The sequence below is a fragment of the Melospiza melodia genome, chromosome 3, assembly GCF_035770615.1.
Source record: "Melospiza melodia melodia isolate bMelMel2 chromosome 3, bMelMel2.pri, whole genome shotgun sequence".
Lineage (NCBI taxonomy): Eukaryota > Metazoa > Chordata > Aves > Passeriformes > Passerellidae > Melospiza > Melospiza melodia.
In genome coordinates this window covers 33,463,861-33,480,798 of record NC_086196.1, presented here as the reverse complement: position 1 = coordinate 33,480,798, position 16,938 = coordinate 33,463,861, and the positions used below count along the sequence as shown (strand labels likewise).

General features: G+C 40.2%; 1 long non-coding RNA gene across 1 annotated transcript in view; it reads left to right on the top strand.

The window, feature by feature from the left end:
- LOC134416700 (uncharacterized) overlaps positions 1–16,938 on the top strand; it is an 88,371-nt gene that overhangs the window by 59,917 nt on the left and 11,516 nt on the right. The gene's annotated exons all lie outside the window — the stretch shown is intronic.

Here is a 16,938-nt window from a genome sequence, read left to right as displayed (position 1 = left end):
GAGATCGTCACCTACTTTAAAGAGAGCTGAAAACAACATGGATTTCTGTGAAGTGTCTAAGGTTAAGTGAACAGGCTTTTAAACTATTTATCTTCACATATGAATAGTCTTATGGAAAGATAATAATGATTTTCCCTCTGTGAATTCCTTTGTGAACTAACTTGAAAGTTTATTGACTTGATTGCATATTGTCCCACAAATACTAAATTACTCTTGCAACACTCATATTCAATGACAGGATCTAATGGACAGATAGGGAACTGAGGCCCCAGGGGTGGAAACATAACTTTCCATGCACCTTCAGGGCCTAATGTGAAATTAGTGAGTCCAAATTTTTCTTACAATTTTTTTCTTTTCTCCTTTCTGTCACAGTAGAGTCCCCTCTGACTGAAATTTTTCGGTGCACCTGAAGCTAGACCTGCAGTGTCTCCTCAAAAATCTCTGTGCCAGAGGCTAGGGCAGAAGCCATACACTTCCAGCAACTGTGTAAAGCTGGTATCTCAGGGGTGCAGTCCCTCAGTCAAATACAGCTCAAATAAACCAAGGGACTGCTTGCCAGGTGATGGGGTTGGTGACTTGCATAAAGATAGAGAGATGCACATGTACACACGTATGGACCTGTGCCCACCCATGCACTTGCCCAGCAGTCTCATTTACTCAGAAAGTCTTGCTAAGACACTATCATGTATTTAGCAACCTGTTACAAGCACAGGGTACCCTACTTGGAGTATCCTGGACCATGACTGCTTGATAGAGGCACAGTTTTAAAAGTCCTTTTATGAAGGACGTGGGGACTTCAGTTGCAGAAGTGTTCCTACGTCAGATTTCAAGACCTCTGAAATACCATAATGTAGTGTGATGTGTATCTGATTTTTGAAGACTTCTTTTATGGAGTATACTTACTTATTTGTGTTAGCAGTGAGATAGACAGAACTTATTGGTTTATATTTTCCTTGTGGGCTACAATTAGCAGAAGATAAGACAAGTGCTTTGCTGGTGGGATCTAAGGCATTAGGACAGCAAGCTTAGATTCTACTCCACCTGCTGAAGTCTTCACCTCTTCTCTGCTGCTCTCCTTCCTCCAGGTGCTTTTCTTTCTCCTGCGCAGCTTGCATCCACCATTCAGTTTTATCCTGTACATCTGCCCAATCAAGAACCCTCAGACATTCCTATATTTTCCCAGTTTCTTTTCCTAAATAGTCCTTGTGCACTGTGCCAACCCCTGACTCCCTCCCACATTCCTAGACAATTTTCTGTGCATTGAATCTCTGGCTACCCTCCCAAGATCCATGTCCAGTCTTCCTGTGACAGTGATTGCCCAGGGGACTGAGTGCCACCCTGCAAATCTGGATCCTGCCTGCTGCTCAGGTCATACCAGTCATGGAGCAGCACTGCTGGGCAAGATCCTGATGTTACTGGGTAAGGTGCAGGGACCAGCTGCTCTGTACCAGACCATTTCTTCTGTGAAGGGGTCATAGAATCACAGAAACATAGAATCACTTATGTTGGAGGAGACTCCCAAGATCATCAAGTCCTACCTTCAACCAGACATAGTTAGTGAGAATGAATTTCTGAGAAAATTTTGGCTGCTAAAATCCGCCTCTATATTCAGTACACTTAGTCTGATTTTTCAAGGCAGTAGAATCTTGTTAGAAAATGGTTCACACTTGATCAGCACAAAAGACCCCTTCCCCACCAAGCCTGAGTGCCTCCTGGAAAGCATTGGGCATTTGGAGAAGTAATCGTCTACGAAAAATGGATTCAATCCCAGGATGAAAATGGAAGCCATGTCAGGCAATGTCCATGAACTTGGAACTTCATATTAGATCAGTAATGCAGAATTCATGTTCAGGTGCTTCACCTTATTTTAACCATCTCACCCAGATGCTCTTTCCTATGGCCAAAGAAGAGATGTTGACTCCTCCAGGGATCATTAATACCAGCTCTGGCAAGCAAACAAGTTAATCCCCTAGCCCAGCACAGGCAGTCCAGGCATAGAAGCCCGAGCCAGGTACATTTATTTTTGTGGTAACACTTGTCCTAGAAACTACAGTAAAGAGAGATGAATGTGAAACTGTTTCTCAGGCTGACTCTTCCTGAAGGAAGCAATTGCACCAAGCAGAGCTGCTGCCACAGAAGCTCTGTCAGTCTCCACCAGCCCTGCACTGCAGCTCATGCAAATCACACATGGCTGGGTGATCCTGCAGGTATCATTAATATTTCTGAAGAACTGTTTCCTAAGCTGGGAGAGAAACATATCTGTTGCCTGGAGTGCCTCCTAGACTGTAAATCATATGGTAACCCCACATAAATGCCTTATAGAGCTTTTAATGAACTGCATCACATAGGTGAAAGCCAACAGCAATATTAGAAATGGTGTTTATTTTATAGCCTAGAAACTGCATTTTAAATGGTAGTCTAGGTTTATATGACAGTTCTATTAAATATAAAATAGACCAAAGAAAACCCTTTACATCTGCTTTTATCTGTGTCTAAATGGCATGCCCAGCTCTGCAATTCCTCAATTGAGACATTTTTAGAACTTTATTTATGTTACAGCCATAACAAACTAGCAACTAGAAAACCATAATGGGCACAAACGGCTAATAAAAATGAGATTGCTGAAAAATACTTCTTAACAGCAATTTACAAAGGATCCTGATAGACCTGAGGCTGCCTTTCCCTGGAAGTTTGCCACCGCTGTAATCACAGCCATTTGGCAACAGGTACTCCCCCTCTTCCATCTTCTGTGACCATTTCCCTCTGAGAATGCTGAAAGCCAAGTACCCTGAGGCTATTACCGCGCCCTGCCTTTTGGCAGTCAGTGCCTACGAATCCAGAGATACCTTCAGGGAATTCCCCTTTCTCCCCTCCCACCGTGCAGAGGCTCACCTTGAGGATGAGACATCTTAAGGGCTCTGTCACTTGCTCAGTGGGGAGCAGCAAGGCACAATCTGCCCCAGACGCGCAGAGAGTGCCCTGTTTCCTCCTGGAGCCTGCATCACTTCTCCGCTGAACTGATCTGTTTACACAAGCTGGCTAAGATGAGCAGGTCAAACTTCTTGTTTACAGACTGAAAACTGTTTTGCCCCAAGCTCAGTAACAGGTCCCCAGGCAAAAGATTGGGAGCTGAACTCATCTCTTCTGCAGGGCAAGTTTTGTGGGATTTTGACAATATCCATGTGGCCTTTTGTGTGATGTTAGGAGGAAACTTCCTACCACCCAAGAAAAAGAGGCCTTCTTCCAGATGTGCACTTGTCTACAGCAGACCTTCTCAGGAGGCAAGGGAGGCAAGGGCAAGACAGAATGTTCAAGTAAAGGTCAAAGTCCTTGGTCTGATCTAATTTCAGGTAGTGATGAATATCCTTGAATATAAATTGATGTCTTGACCAGTTCAGCTTTGTATCTATGTAAGGAGCAAAAGTCCCTCCTAATGAAATTTTATAACACACAGGCAAGAGCAAAATTTAGAAAAAACATTAGAAGGTTTTGAATCAGCAGGGGCTTAAAACACTATGCAGTGCATTAGAAAGAGAATGGTGATAAAGGAAAAAAAATGCATGTAGGTAAAAAAAAAAGCATCATGTCACCTAAGACATACACTGAAAATTGGGTGTTCATGACATTACCTCAGGCTTACAGAGTGAGAGATTGTTCAAACTCCAGGCAAAGCAAGATTTAAAACACTGTGGGAAGCCACTTAGCCAACCTCTTCAGTCTTCCTACCAGAAGCACTAGAAATAACACCCGTGTACCAGGAATCTCAGCCCAGCTCCCCCCCGATCAGACTCACATCTTTCTGCAGTCTTGCACTCTTAACTCATCCATCATGCTCGCTCCTAGTTTACTTTGCAATGAAGGCTATACATTATGTCCTTACAAATTCTTTTTTTTGCCCAAACAGATTCAGCAGGACAGCCTGTACTATCTGAGACTGGTGCTATGTGCAAAAGAGAGAGTACAGAGGTACAAAAGGAGCTTTGAAAGTACAGATACAGGTAGACATGCAGTATGCACATAGGTTTAGGTATAAATGCAAGTGATAGATATTTGGTACATTGTGAGGCTGTATCTTTGCTGGGATGTGCAAAAGCTCCATTTATTACAGCTCTGGGACTGTCAACATACAGAGCTAGCCTTCACATAGACCACCTTTGGATTTTGCACTAAAAATGAAAAATTTGACCAAAGACTAAACTAAGAGAGAAAAGTAGCTATTAAACTCCAAACAAAATTGTAGCAGCAAAAGTTGCAGCATCTGTTTAGGGCTGGTCTAGATGCAGCATGTGGATAAGCCTCAGCTGTGGGTAGCAGAGCTTCCACTCTAAATGCAGGCAAAGCTTTTTCTTCTTTTCTTGTTGTTTTTGTTTGATTGTTGTTGATGATGTTGTTTTATTTTGTTTTGTTTTGCTTTGTTTTGTTCTGAGAACCAAGGAAATTAACACATGTATTTCCCCTAAAAAATTTAGCTAATGTGAGCACTAGTATAGTTTCATAGTCTGTTGACTGATCCAGCAACATAGACCACCAGTTTATTTGAACTAATCCTAAGAGAATTAGCAAAAGAAAAAGAGCAAGCAAAATCTGGGTTTCTTTATTCTGCGGGGTAGCTGATAGGAAAACTTCTGTGAACAAGATAAGTAAGATCTGACCCAAAGAACCACATTTGGCAAATTCACGAAAACCGGAAAGTCAGTAGTAGTTATTGAGAAATCATAGTCATATTTTTAAGTTGTCCTGCTGAGGATTGCCTTTAACCACATCTGCCCTCCCCTTTCTGTCTCCCCCTTCTCCCAGACTTTTGTCCCAAGTACTTAATTGTGAGTAAAATGTTTGTACTGGGAAGACATCAAAGGCACTGATTTCAGAAATTTGATTTTATATAACGCAAGACCCCTGAACTTCAGAAAAAGTTCATTTCGTCAACTATCACTAATCATCTGTGAACCTGGTGCTCTACCAACTAAAACACAGTATTATGAATAATGGATTTTCCCACATCTGAAGTGTAAGAGTAATTGCAAATATGAATACGGGCAGTGATCATGCTTTGCGTGATTCTCTTTTCTGCTCTGGCAAAAAAGGGCATAAATGAACGAATACCTCTGCTCTGGAAAATGGGTAGCCTGCAAAGTCAAAAAGTGTAAAGAAAATACTCAGTGAAAGTTTGGGGATCGGGGGTTTTTTTTTTTGGACATCTGTTCTAGCTGTTATTTTTTAAAGCCTTCCTCTCCCACTGTTCTTAATCTTCAAAGCCTCACTCAAATTATGACATTCAAAGGTGCCAAGTCCCTGCTAGCAGAGAAGAAAGCCATTCTCTCGTGTTTCTGTGGCAAAAAGGGTGCTAACACTTTAGGGAATGAGCCTGTGGTATGATTAGAATATTTCCCTCTTTACTTGAATTGGGATGATTAGAAGACGGGAGGTGTGACCCTGAGCTGGGAACTGCTGCATTCCTGCTGCCTTCAGCAATGCAGAGCACCCACTTGGTGACAGGTAAAAGAGATGCATTTGGAAACATCCACCCCTTCCTGAGGAGAACTGCCCTCCTCCTTGTTCAGCAGAAGAAACATTTTTTTCAAATGCCGTGGATACATATGGAGCATGAGCTTTCATCGTCTCATAAAATTGTGTTTAGGACGAGAGTAGCCAGACCAAACAGCTCAAAATCATTAGAATGGGGACCCAGAAAGGCAATTTAAAATTAATAGGGCCATACCCATTAATTAGTGAAAGGGTAGTTGTACAAGACTTCTGAAAAAGGAACAGTACTGATTTAAAATAAAAATTTAATTAGATATTGGAGTCATATTTTCTGTGTGTAAAGAGTTATCTCTTTCTTGGATGACAGAAATAAGAAAAATCAGTAGTGCAGGAAGGAAAAATGAGTCAGTACTGCAGAAAGGAACATAATGCTCAGTTCTTATCTGTGAAAAACTGGTTTTCAAATGAAATCCAAACAAAAACTGGTCCCAGAGCCATAAAGGCATATTTCACAGTAAAACCAAAGGAAAATTCATGTATCTCCTGTAGAGATACCCCATGCCTATCAGAAATGAATGACAAAATTAGATACTTGCCATGCCATGTGAAGATGGCAAACTTCTCTCTGCAAGAATGGGAATTTTGTTGATGACAAATTGCATTTATTGTCATATGCTGTTGTGAATCTCTTTAATTGCATATCCATCATTACCATTAATAACAGCCAGAACACATCTCCTGAGAATGTGTATCTATGAAGAAAATTACACCCTTCATTAATTTCCCAAGTCACAATTTTGTTTATATTGCTTTTCTGATCAGCTCTGGAGTGTGTTATTGGTTATTTTCTACAAATTTTGACATCTACATAACATTCCAGTTCAAAGCAAGAGACTGGAGTGAGAGGTTTTTGATTAATATTTGTCATTTTTGTTTTGTGATGTTTTTCCATTCTGAAAGTATTCACCAAGAATGTACATCAATATGTTCAAACTGGGGTCCAATTTCTGGATCCCAGAAATTTCTCTAATGGAAATATGGATGCTTGCATAGACAGCTTAAGCTGCTCCTGTTTGGCTGTAGGTTTGGTTTTCATATCTACAGTAACTTTCTTCCCTACAATTCTTCAAGAATTTTCTCATTTCATGTAAAAACCCAGCCTTACACTGGTAATAAAAAAACCTCAAAGGATTCAGATTGCATTTGTTTATGTATGAGTTTGAATATATACCAGAACCTTTTGTGTCAAAAGTTCTTGAGGAAAAAATAGGTTGTCTCTTATTAATTGGTTAAGAAACATTAAGGGAAATTGCATCAGTCTTCTTTTTCTTTACTACAAAATGCAGTAAAAAGTATTTCTCTGTCACTTGAAGGTCATGAAAGGTTGCAGAGCCTGGGTTATCCTACCCTGCATTTCTGAATTGCTTCCAGTCATCTTATTTTTAGAAGCTAGAATTAGAATAAGAAGAGTATTTTGACGTGTAGGCAACAATTTAGAAAAACTTCCTGCACGATTCAAGGTTTTTGAAAAGAGTTAGACATGTAGATCTTAGGCTGACCATTAAAAACATTAGGGATTAATCCAAGCCATTCTCTGACTACATTACCAACAAAAGAGAATGAGCACATTGGTATGAATTGTATTCTAAACTCCTAAAGAGGATACAAGCTGTAACCACTTCAAGTGATACAGAATGAAGATGGTCTCGAAGTTCTTCCTTCTTCTGAAGCTGCACTTATACTGAAAATGTATAAACATGTATTTTATTTATAATATATGCAAGTCAACCAACTTCTCTCCTAGGAGATCATGGCTTCTTTAAGGTCAGGAAAAAGTTATTAGGGAAAATAAAAAACGCAACCTAGAAGCAGCAATTTTCTCCATCTGCACTTATGCAGCTGAAATTAGATTTCATCTCTTCTGATTCAAAGCACTGTTTCTAACCCCTAGGTTGAAACTAGTGCTTGCATCGGTCACAGTGAGGCACCATAATGTGATGCAATTACAAAACCTGCCCTGTGAGCTTGGTCCTGCTGTGCACTTCAGGTCAGGGCCTTTAGGGTTGCATATTAAATCCTAAACATAACTTTTTTCAAAGATCTGGCTTTTTCACACAAGTGCAAATAAGCTTTCTTGGAGGTGTCTGGTCACCGTTGTCCTTTCTTGGATGCCCAAATGGCATCCAAGCCAAATTCCACCTTAGTTTTCAACTGGCTTACAGCTGAACCCCGTAGGATTTTTTGGCTGATATGATTTGAGCTCCAGCAGAGTGCTTGTTGGCTCTTGCTTCCACACACTTTACCTCTGTCAAACCTCTCAAGACTATTTGTCTTCTGTGCAGTCCAGGCAGGTGCTGCATGGCCATCCCTGCAGGGCACCTGTGCCACCAGCTGGGGCTCACAGCCTGACTGACTGCATGGGCATTGTCAGATTGTCAGCATCTCCTGCTTGTCACCACTTCACTCTTTCTCTAATGGTTAAGAAAAAAAAAAAAGGTCTTGGTGACTAGCTGGGTAGCTGGGGAAGATAATCAAGATATGACCTCTTACCTCTCCTCCCAAAAGATGCAAACTAAACCACCCATCGATCTGGGAGGAACTCATTAGAAAGCCAAAACCAAGTGTTTGCACATCATGTAAAACATCTGCAAGTGACTTCAGCTATAAAACATGATGGGGGGGTTTTCTGTGTCCCAGATAGCCCTGAGTTCAACTTTCACCAAAAACCAAGGATTTCTCCTGGGTGAGAACCACCACCTCCACTTGAGTAACTGGAGGCATCAAGGGTTCAGGGCTCATGGACTGAGGTGTTCTCAGTTTATGCAAAAGACCTTTCTGTCCTCTGCATCGCTGAGCAATATTCTCTCAAAAAATGGCTTTCCATAATTTTAGTTTCAGAAAGTAGTGTTGAAGGTAAGATGGCTGTGTACAGAGTAAGATTATATTCCAATAATCACTTCAAAGAGAATGGGGGGGGAAAGGCATGTTTCTAATTTCTGTACAAAAACAAAGGAAGTAATTTCTTTCAAGGTTTTTTATTTGTTTTTTTCAAATTGCACAGTGCTCAACTTTTAAAATAATAATCATTCTTGACAGCCATTTAATAATTTTTAGTGATCTATAGCTTTATTATAAAGTACTCATCTAATGATGTATTTCCTTTACCCTAAGGGCCAAGTACAAAGAAGGGAAATTATCTCGGTGATACTTTTAATAACTTCCTGTGGGATTGCAAACTCTGGCTGAAGCTGTCTCTGCAAAAGAGTTAATCATGTAATTTCACAGATTAGACAACACAGGGTTACTAATGAGAAACTTCAGTTCAGTGATAAACTCTTTTTTTTTTCCAAGAATATTTTGAGAGGCCTGTAACCTTTGGCTGACACCCAACGAGGCTATTAGTTTAACCATGGGATGCACTACCAAATGTACAAGAGTCAGCAGAACTTTTCCTTCTGAAAATTGCTTGTAACTTTCTGTGAAGAAGCCTTCGAAAGCCCAGAAAGAATAGACGTGAGGGAAAAATCAGGCAACAAGGGGCTGACTTATTGGCTTCCGATAACTGGCATGGCTTCAGCTTCCAGTTTCTTTTCAACAATGTCCGCTCACTATAGCAACCCCAGATCCCATTTAAATGTCATGCTGCCCTCTGTTCTATAAACATGTATCATCCATCACTAAATATTTAGATCTGAATTGTTGGAGCTGGGTTCTGTGCCAGGGGTAAGGGGATTAATTCCTTTCAAGGCCCTCACATGATGGATTTTTCACTGAAGTAAACATCCGAGAAGAGCTCACACTACGGCCATAAAATATATAAATAAAGTTTAAAGTTTAATTAAGTCAACATTATTTAAAGTGGTTGTCATATTTTATGGTGAACTCTCTGTGTTTATTTTGTATGACTCCTCATAAATAGTCTCTCCCTTTCAGACAAAAGGCACGGCTGGGTTAAAGTTAAGGGTCCCATGCATGGTACAGGAAGGAGGATCTACCGGGCTGGGGGGATCCAAAATGTTCCCTATCGGGTCCTCTGCTATCTCTGTCTCCCTAATGAGCTGAGATGTTGTGCAGACACAGGAAAAGCATGGTGGAGTTTACGGCAGACGTGACACAGGGAAGTCCTTGAGTGGCTATCGGGGCTTGGCGGAGGGAGAGCCTCGGCCAGCCCAGTCCAAGGGCTGCTGCTGTTGGGCAGGCAGGCAGCAGGGAAGGAAATGGGGCTAGGAGGGGGCACGTCAAGAGGGGCAATCCCCAACACCTCCACCAGCAAGGGGGCTGTTCCATGTGCTGGGAGAAAGCTGGCATTGCTCGCCTCCCTAAACAAGTCCCTCAACCCAACAAAGTGTAGGTCCAAGAGGAAAATTGTGTTAAGCCTTTATGTGGCCAAACCCTTTGGAACAGAAAAAGTAATTTTAAAGATAAAAGGAAATACATGGAAAAAATCATCAAAGTGATTGTTAGTTGATGCTGTCCTATTGGGAGGTCTCATAAAGCCCTGATAAGGATTCCTAGATAATTTGATAAGCACCCAGTGAGAAAGGCTGAACCAAATGCCTGAGCTCCAGGTCAAACCTGGGGAAAACCTACATTCAACTTCTGCATTTCCTCAACTGCCATGGGCTGCTCCTGCCCTTGGTCTCTGCCTCTGCTGCCCTTTATGTCAGCCACGCCTTACATCTCAGTTAAGGGGCTTGTTATTATAACAAACACAGAACCATTGTGAGATGCTCATATTTATGAGGGACATGTGTAAGTTTGAGGCCTCTTTTTTTCTCTTTTTCTCAGGATTTTCTCTATCTATAAAAGGGACTGCATCTGTCTCTGAAAGGGGACTACAAACATTGCCAGGACAGACGACTTCAAGGACAGAACTAGTAGTAGATGTATTAGCTGTGGCAGGAGTTTGTCACTTTTTCTATGAGACTGAGAACAAGACATTTGGTATTTCTTATTCTCACTAATGCAACTAGAATAACAGCATTTTATGTTGTTTAACTTGCTTCAACTGTAGAGTTCTTGTGACAGGGCTTGTCTTTTACACTGTGTATGCAGTGCTCACACCAAAAAATGGCCAGTCTGGAAATAGTCACCCATGGTTGCTACTGTGCTGCAAACATGCAGGAGAAGAGCCTATTCCTCTTTTTGATTCCAGTTATTTCTCTCTAAACTATTTTTTTTTTTGCAAATGTGTGAGAAGGGACAGAAAAAAAATGTTGATGAATGTTATTCCTGTCTCCATGTATGCTCATTTGTCTGGTACCTATTTATCAAGTAAATATGTGCATGGGTATGCATGTCTGCATATGTACATGCACACATACACCTTATTAATTCTGAAATACCCATGTTTTACCTATCAACATGGACACAGCCGCTCAAAGTCAGAAGCACAGGTCATGCCATGTTTGTGAGGGGAAATTCAAGGCATGTTTTGTCCAGACAGAACACATGCAGGAACACAGACTAAACTGAACTGAGTTTACCAGACAGTAAATTCTCTTTCTAGCAAATGAAGCTGCATGATGAAAGATCCCTCTGCTTTCATTCTGTATCAGTACTCATTATGTTGCCCCAAAATCTTTAGCATTAGGTAACATGATCATGCTGAAGGTAGTAAGAAATTTAATGAGGTCTTAATCTGCATGACAGGTTAAAAGCTATGAGAGTTTCTAAGGCTCTATGTGGTATAAATGGAGTGCAAACTAATATTATTTGATAAGATAGGAAGAGGCCCAGCTGAAGGGAAAGCATTTCCCTACAGGCCTTGGACTTTGGTAAGAAGTGAAATTGTTAAAACTGAAAAGATGCAAAGAGAAAGAAAGAAGGAAAGAAAGAGGGGAGAAAGAAAGAAAGAAAGAAAGAAAGAAAGAAAGAAAGAAAGAAAGAAAGAAAGAAAGAAAGAAAGAAAGAAAGAAAGAAAGAAAGAAAGAAAGAAAGAAAGAAAGAAAGAAAGAAAGAAAGAAAGAAAGAAAGAAAGAAAGAAAGAAAGAAAGAAAGAAAGAAAGAAAGAAAGAAAGAAAGAAAGGAGAAAGAAAGAAAGAAGGGGAGAAAGAAAGAAAGAAGGGGAGAAAGAAAGAAAGAAAGAAAGAAAGAAAGAAAGAAAGAAAGAAAGAAAGAAAGAAAGAAAGAAAGAAAGAAAGAAAGAAAGAAAGAAAGAAAGAAAGAAAGAAAGAAAGAAAGAAAGAAAGAAAGAAAGAAAGAAAGAAAGAAAGGAATTTCAAAGTACTAAAAAGAAATGTCATCCTTCCAGAGTAAGCAAACAGTTTTGAAAAAAATATAGAGATGGAAAAATATTTGAAAAAATTTGATCTTCATTTACAAGCAGTAAGGATTTGTTTGAAAACAGTTAAGGAGTGGTAACTAAGATGGTTATTAGTGGCCAAAAGTCACTATTTCTACTTTTAATGGCATGGAGGGAAATTCAGCGTGTGCAAAGAACTAGCACTAAACTTGTTCATTTTGTAAGGTCTGTCCCCTGTGTTTGTCAGCCAGCAAAAGTGGTTCACAGAGCCTGAGACTTTCTGAGCTGCCAGAATTGGGAAATGGGAGGCATATATGGTTGCACTAGCATTTGTCACACAAAATATTTATTGCTATGTGCAATGATATTCATGTCTCATAATGTCTGTGCACATCCCTTGAGGAGGTTCCCTTTTGTGGGGGCATGAAATCACCACCCTGGGGCTCACACACTGGAGAAGTCCTGCAGAAAGGACTAAGCAGGACTGGCATGCAGGCATTGTTTTAGCCTCACTCCCTGACGTCGGGATGGATTTAGATCCTAACCTGCTGGCTGCACTCCTGACAAGTTGCATTTTAATACATCACTCTGCCTTCCAAAGGTCAACCAGATAAGCCATCCATAAAATGCACTATTAGTGTTAAATTCCTCTCTTCCCAACTTGTCCCCCCACCTATGGTGTCAGCTGCTTTGGCAAACAGCACAGCAAAGGCATGGCGTCTCTCCTGCTGTTGGTCTTGCATGTATGAATGTAAAAAGTCTGCCACTTAGTTGTCTCCCCAAGCACCTTGAAAGCTGAGAGCACAGTGAAGTATTAACTCAATTTCTGAACTACTGGAGGTGAGAAGCAAATATATTTATTATTGATATAGACAAATATATACATTTTCAAAATAAAACCAAAACCAAGCACTATTTTGCTAGTATTTTTAAAGAGGTGAGTGGAATTTACAGGAAAAAAACATTTCTGATAAGTCAAAAATCCTTTTTTCTCCTTTTGGGGCAGATAGTAGATATGCCAATGCCTTGTTAAGGGCAAGTGTGTGCTGGGAGAACAATCCTCTGGAAGGGAGGAAGAGTTCAAGTAATTGTTTTTAATAACAGGAGCATAAAGCTATGAGATGGGCAAGTGGTGATTAGGCAGACTCTTTGTCCAATTAATATTGCATTTATAAATCTGTGTGAAATAGCTCCAGCAAGGAAGACTGATGACAACTTTTCCTGGTTAAGGGATTCATCATGGACTGGAAGAGAAAGGAATATGTCTGGGAAAGCTTATATATGGACATTAGCTCTCAGTTTGGCATAAGTGCTTGTTGGCTGTGCTGTGGATATTAGCTTTCGCTTTTTCCTTGACCACAAATGTGCTCATTGTCAAACGGGCTATATATATTTGTGCAGAAATGTTTATTTTTGACAAATCAACAGTTTTTGACAACAAAACAAAACAAAAAAGCATTTTCGCTGGTGATTTCTTGGGCAGTCCTTGCAGTCAGTGCTCCCAGAATTGGCTTTACACCACCAAATCATTCCCACAAGCAAAATATGCAGTTCCAGCTACTTAATGGAATTTGCATGTGTACGTCAAGGGGCAGAATTTGGCTCTTGGTCTAAAACACGTGGAACACTTTTTAAAGAGAAAGTAATTTAGCAGTGATGTCAGTAAGTCTTTGCAGTTTCCCTGTTTTTTCTCTGCAATGTTCCAGTTTTATAAAATGGTATGAATATGTGAAATGTATTTATATTTGGCTTTTATAGCGGTGTGCAACTAACGAGCCAGTTGACAATGTCTCAGTCAGTTAGCTGACATTTACCAATACTGCCATCCCTCAATTGCAATCCCTTCATTCCAGTAAAAATTATTGTGATTCTCTGTACTCAGATTGTTTCTTATTTCACTGCTTTCATGCCAAGGGAATTCCAGTGATTTCAGCAAAGCTACCCTGGCATACAACTCATACAGAGAACTAGTAAATCAGACTCTGGAAGGAATCTTGGTCTACTGAACTCAGCAGTAATTTTGTCATTGATTTCCAGGGAACAAGATTTCCTATAGAATAAGAGCATCTCTTTGTGTAGATGTAAAATAATAATATCAGATATGCACAATATAGGTAGTACTTTATGTTTCTCTATACTGAAACAACAGAGAGCTTTTAATCTTGATTTTTGTTTTAATTCTCACCAGGAAGCATACTTTGGGCTACAAATATATCTGAAGAATTCATCCAAAAAGGTATAAACAAGATAGCTTAAGTCTTATACAAGGCATGCTGAAGTCAAAGCTTGGTGTAGCTGACCTAGATATTTCTTCAAGAGGAGTGTGAAAATAAACAGTGAAATGAAGTGTTTGAGTTTTACTTGTTTTTTGGCAAAAAAACTGGCCCTGATTCACCTCTCACTTAATTGTATAAGTGCTATAAACTATAAAGTTAGATCTCATCATCTGGAAATAATAGAAGAATGAAAAAAATACCGTGGAAATTGTAAAGAATTCTTGACCACGAGAAGGCAAACTTGCAGCTTATCGGTTTCTGGTAGGGACTGGCCTTCTCCGAGGTAGAGAGAGGAGATCCTCTGGTGTACTTTGAATGTCTTTTCTTTTTTTACTATCTGCGAGTAGACCCACATGTGGGGAGTAAGAGCAAAGAAGAGATCATGGAGTGATTAGAGCTCTTTGACTAAGAGCCCTACCAAAGGGCCCACTGGGCTGTCCTAGAAGAAGAGACCAGAAGAGCTTGGCAAGGGGCAGCAACCCAATGAAACCTAGGAGGACGAGGTTATTTCACACAAATACACTAAGAAGAAAGAGGGGAAATACTAGGAAGAGGAGAAGTTTAAAGAGATGAAAAATATTGTCACAAGCAGAAATAGTTATAAACAGTCCAGGAATTACTTTAGGCTTCAAAGAAGAAGGTGGTTTCTGGGTCAGGTTTACATTAAGGCAGCAGATAAAATGGGAAGGTTCAAGGTGAAGCCGGTAAGTGTGTGTTCTGACTGTAGAAGATGGGACTTGTGAGAATCAAGACTCACTCTGTGGTACAGGATAAACCTTTTAGTCTCAAGTTTCTTCTCTAAATCAGGACTACTTCTCCTGTTTCAAAAAGCTGGCAATAAGGAAGCCTTATCATCTCCTCCCCTATGAAAAATCACTTTAGTGACTTTGCTCTGATATCTGTGTAGCCTCAGGAAACCTATCTGCCACCAGAGGGGTGAGGAATTCTGAGGGAAACAGGTATGTCCCACACACATACATGGTCCACTCCTCTCTGTGTCTGGGATGCCTCATATAAAAGTGTTGACAGCTGCAGCAGGGATTTTACAAGAGCTTGCCATTCATATTCCACAAGGACCAAAAGATCCACATGGGAATATTTAATATAAACAGTAATAGTTTCCCACATCTTTGTTTAGAAAATAGCCTGAGGATTTCTAAACTTTAGAATCGTATTTATTCCAGAAGAATGGTTTCACTTATAGCTGTATAAATCTTTCCTTTGCTTAAATGTAAAGGAAAGATTTTTCCTTGTGTTTGAATATTTAAGTACAATATTACAATACCTAATCATACTGCCATACTACTGCCAGGTAGTACAGGTAACTCTCACCTCATATAGTTTTACCTTACAGTGCAAGACCTGATCTGCAGGAACGTTATCTGTCTACAATTACAGTGTGAGTCCTGCCAGACTTCCAGGAAACACAGGGGGGTTGTTTAATTTTCTTAATAAAACAAGTAATTGGAAAATATTTCCCTGAGATTTCAATGTTGGACTTGCAAAGAAATCTAGGGCTGAAAAATGAAAATCCTTCTTCTGGCTGGGCAGGGCTCCTAATCCCATGATCAGGCTGTGGACCATAGTACTCTGGAAAGACCAGACTTGCCATTAAGGGCCGAAGAAGAAGCTGTTGGATACTGAGCTCTCTGGAGAATCTGCTCTAAAGTGTCCAAAAGGCATTTCTCTTAGCTTGCCTTTGGAATATTGTAAATGCATTTTTGGCCTACTTAGCACTTTTAAACATTCCTAATGTCCTTAACAAAGCCTACTGCTTTATCATTCTTGTCACTGCTAGCCACAATCTGATATAGCACATGCAACCTCTCCTGGAATTACCAAATGTAGGGGAGGGGAGCAAAAGCTATCTTTATGTTAAGAGATAGCAGTACAGCGCTGCTGGCTTCTAGCACTTATATGTCAGGCTGGGGAATAGCTATGAGTCTGGAGTACCTTTATGTACTTCTTTTTGCCTGCTGATTTCTGAGATTTAGCTGGTTGTATGTGTCAGCTCTTCTCCACAGCTGTGTGGGCTAAGAGTGCACCAGATATCAACAGTTACTGGATAATGGAATGCTATGTATTAGGTATTCTTGAATCACCCCCCCACCCCCCAACATATCTGCATTTTGACTTTCTATTTTCATATCTGTACTCTCTGAATAAGTTTAAAAGTGCTGAAACTCTTTCCTGTTACATTGGTTGAACAGGAAAGAGCATTTGTGTCCTGTGTTGTTCCTGGAAACAAAAAAAGAATGGATGAAAAACAGAGGTCATAAACTGCTGCAAAAAGCAGTGCCTTTTCTTTCACACTATTCATCTTCAGGAAGCAACTGATACCTGAATTAACATTCACATGCTAAAATTTCCAGCATGTGAATTCTGACCAGTGTAAGAACTCATGGAAAATTTCAAACAAAATTAATACATCATAACCCTAACAGCTGTATGGACCTGGCAGGTTTTTGTTGTTTTGTTTTGGTTTGGTTTTTTGTTTTGTTTTGTTTTTAAACTCATAGTGCTTCTCATATTCAGGTATTACTGTTTCAAGAAATAGCTGATGACAGATTGTCAAGTGTGTGTCACAGATAACATGGAGTGGCCAGTGTGCGTGGTATTATCCAGTTTAAGGGAGAAATGCAGAAGCAGAAGAGCCAAGCACTCTTCTGTTTGTAGTTGATGAGACCATTACAAAAATAGAGGGATCACCAGTTTGAAGTCTGAGAGAAAAGGCTCTTTTGCAAGCTTGCTGACTTATGGATTTTCTTTCTGAGGGTTCTGAGAAGTATATTGCTCTGGGCTCAATTCCTTGATGTCAGGAGGAAGGGAACAGAGGTATTAAGACATAAAGAACCTCTTTCCCTCTAGAGAACCCAGAGCTACTTTCTTCCTTTCCACACCAAAGGTAGGTATGCTGTGTTCCCTTCAGACAGA